Source organism: Gymnoscopelus braueri, assembly GCF_963280865.1.
Source record: "Gymnoscopelus braueri genome assembly, chromosome: 23".
Taxonomy (NCBI): Eukaryota; Metazoa; Chordata; class Actinopteri; order Myctophiformes; family Myctophidae; genus Gymnoscopelus; species Gymnoscopelus braueri.
Genome location: NC_137625.1, coordinates 33,512,227 through 33,518,327, shown reverse-complemented (window position 1 = coordinate 33,518,327; position 6,101 = coordinate 33,512,227).

The following is a 6,101-nucleotide window of genomic DNA, read 5'->3' as shown; positions in this document are numbered from 1 at the left end:
TAAAACTCAAATTGCCACTTTTGTCAACCACTTGAACCCCCAGCATCCCTATTCTGGGGGGGAACGTTCCCCAAAAATAGCCGATCTACAAGCTCACAGCGCGTTCGCGTTGTGAGCTTGTAGATCGGCTATTTTTGGCGAATCGATTTGTGTGTAGAGTGAAATAAGAGCGTACCAAATGAGCTCAATAAAAGCTAATTCATCCCGGCGTATGACGGAGGACAATTCCACGATAGATTAAAATCTCTGCGATAAGATTATTGTGAGCGTTTTTTTAATCTCGATAATAGCTATTATCGTGCCATCCCTACCGTGGGCTGGGAGGTCATCAACCCCGTCCCCCCCCCACGTCCTGTTTGTTCTAACCATCTATCTGTCTTATGTTATGTTCTGTTAACATGAATCTTAAAATAATATGCCGTTGTGATTTATCTTTTTACACCTTTAAGAAATATATTGAAAAGAATGTTCAAAACATTTTCATTGTTTTTCTGTTTAAACATCAGACACTTGTAAGATTGAATGACTTCAGGTCATCCAGTTCGTGGTTCCTTTTCTGTACAAAGATGTTGTTGTTGAAGTAATAAAGTCTGACCATGGACCAAGTCTACGTGTTTCAGTTGTGGCGTTCTCATTTTAATTGACAGGGAATGTTTTATTATTATAATTATTATTATATTATTAACGGTGGGGTAAGTGATACCAAGATCTGTATATATGGGCATAAAAAGAACAGACTTTTTAAAAAAAAATATTTACAGTTAGGATCAGATTTAATACTCAGTCAATATCACAAAACATTATTAAAAGATATTGAATATGGTGATCAGCATAGTTTCTCAGTCAATGTCACAACCAGTTGCTGCACTACATCAGGGTCCCAGTAGAACACTTTACACCTGAATCAGGTTCAGGGTTGTCAGTGAACACACTGGGTCAACAGGAGGACAGGATCCATCAGATCTATCAACTGGCAAGGTGACTGAAGTGGAAACATCATCATTTCCCCATCCAAGTGTATTAAGCTTCTAGCATATATTTAAGGGTCTTATTTGGACTAAGCTGTCTTCCACGGTGTCACCTAAAAAACAATTATCATAGTTCATTTTGCAAAAACTTTTTTCTGGATAAAGGAAACTTGCATCTTGAATTTGAACTTGGAAAGCCACTTTAATTCTTTGTAATAAGCTTTTTTGAAACTCATATTGTTCGTTTTTTCCACAGTGTTGCATCTTGGGTAATATACATTACATAAATGATGCTCTCTGATTGGCTGGCAGGTCAACGTTCTCGTGACAGTGTTGCGCCATGTCCGCTTATTATAAGCGACTTGGCCTTTGGTTAGAATAAATGTTAAAGGAGTATTTCACCCAAGATATTACTTATTTTCTATCAATTATTTTGATTTTTTTTTGTTTTTCTCAAATTCCTGAGCTCATAATTTGATGTCTGGGTGGCTGGTCAGTAGAAGACTCTTTGAGTCATCTACCATAAAGGCTGCCAGTAAACCCCCCGTCATCAATTATTGGCCTAGGAATGATAGAAATGATAGAAAAATTTTTTTGTGGGTGAACTACTCCTTTGCATAGTTCTATATCGTGATAGTACTCATTGCTACAAGTGTTTGTTCAGTAACGGGGGTCTGTGTCTGTAGCTCATTATAAAACAAATACATTTTCAGGTCAGGATACCAATTTTACCCAATCAGGAGAGAAGTCAGTCACGATACAGAATAAACAAGTGACACAGTTTTCAGATGTGCGTTTTAAAAGTTAAATATCTGAAAAACTACAAAACATTTCAAAGTAAAAAGTTCAAGCATTTGTGTCCACAGTAAGATGAATTATGAAAAGTGTGAATGGAGTTTCTAGGTGAAAGTGTTTCTTGAGGTGACAAAACTATAGTATATTTCTAAAACTATGAAACATTTCAAAGATTCATTTTCAGGCAAACATGTTCACAGTAAGATGAACATTTTTTGAATGGGCTAAGTCTTTTTGAAAATAGCCGATCTAACAACACAAATCTGGTACAGGGCTCCCAGTCCCTGGCACAGAACATTTTCAGATGGGGGTTAGGGACATACAATACAATATCATTTGGGGGTCCATGACATGAAAATATTTGCGAACCACTGGTTTAAATAATAAAAAGCATTTAGGAAGCAAGCCCAAATAAGCAACTATACTTTAGGAACAAGGCCAAAAAACACCACCCGCAACTACCAATATTTACAAGCAACTTTACAGAAAAAGGCCAAGTCGCTTATAATAAGCGGACATGGCAACACTGCCACAAGAACGTTGACCTGCCAGCCAATCAGAGAGCATCATTCATGTAATGTATATTACCCAAGATGCAACACTGTGGAAGAAACGAACAATATGCGTTTCAAAAAAGCTTATTACAAAGAATTTAAGTGGCTTTCCAAGTTCAAATTCAAGATACAAGTTTCCTTTATCCAGAAAAAAGTTTTTGCAAAATGAACTATGATAATTGTTTTTTAGGTGACACCGTGGAAGACAGCTTAGTCCAAATAGGACCTTTAAATATATGCTGGAAGCTTAGAACACTTGGATGGGTAAATGATGAAGTGACTAACCAGTCACCTTGCCAGTTGATAGATCCGATGGATCCTGTCCTCCTGTTGACCCAGTGTGTCACTGACAACCCTGAACCTGATTCAGGTGTAAAGTGTTCTACTGGGACCCTGATGGAGTGCAGCAATTGGTTGTGACATTGACTGAGAAACTAAACTGATCACCATCTTCAATATCTTTTAATAATGTTTTGTGATATTGACTGAGTATTAAATCTGATCCTAACTGTAAATAAATTTAAAAAAAAGTCTGTGTCCTTTTTATGCCCATATATACAGATCTTGGTATCTGTCTGTGTCCTGTGTCCATATGTGGATGTGTGTGTGTGTGTGTGTGTGTGTGTATATATACACACACACACATCCATATATATATATATATATATATATATATATATATATATATATATATATATATATATATATATATATATATATATATATAGCTAGCTATTTTTTGGACAACCACATTTTCCACCAGCTTCCCACTCGGTGGATCCAAGTTTGTAGAGCTTGTAGATCTGCTATTTTCACATTTATTTATTTTCTTCTTCTTCTTTTTGTTATGACGTCCCGTCCACTTCAGGGGTGGTTCTGATTATAATGGAATCATAAACAAAAAAGTAAAACATCAAAGAACTTCATGGATTCTGGAAAATTCCAGGTTATGGTTGGTGACCCTTTGTAGTTTACACCTGTAGCCCACAATGGTCTGCACCAGCTGTTGATATTTCACTATCTTGGTTAGAAAGGCCTCCTCTAAGCTGAAAATCAAAGGTAAACCATGAGCACTTCCATCAGGTTTTCATTGATACTTACTACGTACGTCATCCCCACAGAGGGGTTATCTGAGGTTTTAGACAAGACAACACAATCATCATTTATTAAACATGCTCGGCTTAGTAGTGTGTTTATAAATCTCTAAAGGTTTAGAAATGGAAGAGATCTTTCGAAATCAAGTCCACTAATCTGTCATGCCTACAGATGTACAGCCATTTAACCATTTAAGCATAACTGTCAGGAAGCCAGATGGAAAGAAGAAGAGAAGAGAAGTGCTTGGTGGTTGGTAAAACCTGTAGCCTTGCTATCGTCTGCATCAGAGAGACAAGCAAACTTCCCTTGAAGTTTCAGCTCAGACCAATGATGTCTTTGTCTCTGTTGGAGCGCTCTCAAGAGGTAAACTCTGGAATTTGTTTGTGGAATTATGCATGTTCTATTCCACACACAACAGTTACTCTCCCTGAGATACTAACATAAAACCAGGGGTGGGACAATATTATGAGTAACTCACGATACGATATTTTGGCGACATTTGGCCCTCGATAGCAGTTATATCACAATATCTGCAATTTCTACACAATACAATCTACAATACTGAAGAAGAAAAACCCCGCAAAAAGCAGGAATTGATGTTATTATTCACAAAAGTGAAAAAGAAAAAAATAATGGAAGAAACCTTTTGGATCAACAGCCAAACAAAACCAGGGTTTTTTTCTCTTACTGGGCAAAATCATAAATAGATTTTGTGTATGTTAATAATACTATACGCTATATGCAATTTTTATATCATAAAGAACATGTCAATATTTGCACAAGTTTAGTGGACTAAATGTAGCCTGCTACATTGTGTGCTTGTAGATCTGCAATTGCTGCTATTTTAGAAACGTTTTAGAGTGAAAGTGGAAAGCATTCACAAGAGCTTGTGACTAAATAATAACTACAGTACATGGATCCATTAACAGAACAGGACAATGTGACTTAGGCCAAATAAATGGCCTAAGTCCACATTGTCTTTGACTTAGGCAACATAAAATGGTCATTGGTCACACTCTTGACATAGGCCATACTGGGGCGGGGACAGCATGAACTTTTCATTAAGACCTGAGGCTTCCCTGAGATTCTACAAATTCCTTCTAAATCAGTAGTTCTCAAACTTTTACGTGCCAAGGACCCCCAAAATGATATATTGACCCCCAGACCTTCATTCTGAAAAGTGTTTTGTCCCAGGGATCCCTAGAAGAGAACATTTTGTGTTAAAACATTATAAATTATTCAAAACCTTCTTTTGGATATTTTTCACAAAAAGTCAAAAATAGCAGATGAATAGCCAACGCCAAATTCTAAAATGACAGATGCTTTTCAAAAATAAAAAGTAGTCCAGTAATGAACTAGGAGGACTGGGATTTGAAAATGGAATCTCTGCTGAAATGTCTAATCATTAGTCCACTATCACTCAGTCTCTCATGGCTTGTGTCTCTTAGTACTGTTAGCATTCTGTTAGCAAATTTTAAGTTGAAATACTCCAGCACTGAACTATAGGAGGGCTGGGATTCGAACATGTCTGTGCTGTGAGTCTAATGATTGGACCACTACACCATCACTCAGCCAAATGTTACAGATGTTCAAGTACTGCTGAAGCGTTGTTTTGTATGTTAGCCTTCAGTTAGTCAAATTAAGTTGAAATACACCAGCACATACATTTGAAAACTTGTGAAATGGGACCTTCTGCATAATGAGTACTTTACTTTTGGTACTCAGTATATTTTGATGGCAATACTTTGGTACTTTTACTCAAGTAAATGTGGAATTCCGGAGTTGTACTTGTAACACACAATTTCTACAATAGGGTATTGATACTTTTACTTAAGTAAAACCTATGAGTTCTTCCTCCATCACTGGTAATAAGTTAGAAATGGGAACATTGTGAAGTATAAACATTGAACACACAAAATACAAACCATCTGTGTTACAAGTATTTATATATTAAATACATTTCACAAAAGTTGACAGAGATGAAGCTACGATTTACAGTATCAGTCTTTCTGGCTGACATTGTGTTTGATAAAAAAAACCAAAAATAAAATAAAGAAAGACAGGGTCTAAAAGCTTCCCGATATCATATTGATTGTGACATATTGACTTCCAAATTGGAAGTCAATATGTCACAATCAATATGATTCCATTGGAAGTTCCAACGAAGTTATTTGCCTCTCCATGACTACAGCATAAAATGCAACTTTTAAAAAGTTAAATATTTCAAAAAATATAAAAGGTAATATGAAAGATATTTGGATTTACTTCATACTGGCTGCGTGCACAAGAAACATGGCAGCTGATCAGTCCAGTGGTTTGTCCCAGACAGACAGACAGACAGACAGACAGACAGACAGACACTGTAAAAAAGGCTAGCAGAATTAATTGACATTCGTAGAAAAACTCTTTCCCTTGTTAGTTAGCTACTGTATAGGGTGGCTGCCATTTTGTGGTTCCACAGATTTAAAAAAAACAACATATTTTGTTCCCATAGACATTTCCGAAAAATATTTATATACATTATTTCAAGCCTGGAACCAAGCCATCCAGGCTCCTGGTGAATCATGACCATAAAACTGTGTCAAAAAAGATTTGATATTTAATTATATTATAGCCTATACTATATTTAATAAATACCCCTTTGTTTGTGGTTTTCAAATATTTTTTGACACAGAATCAAATGTTTTAT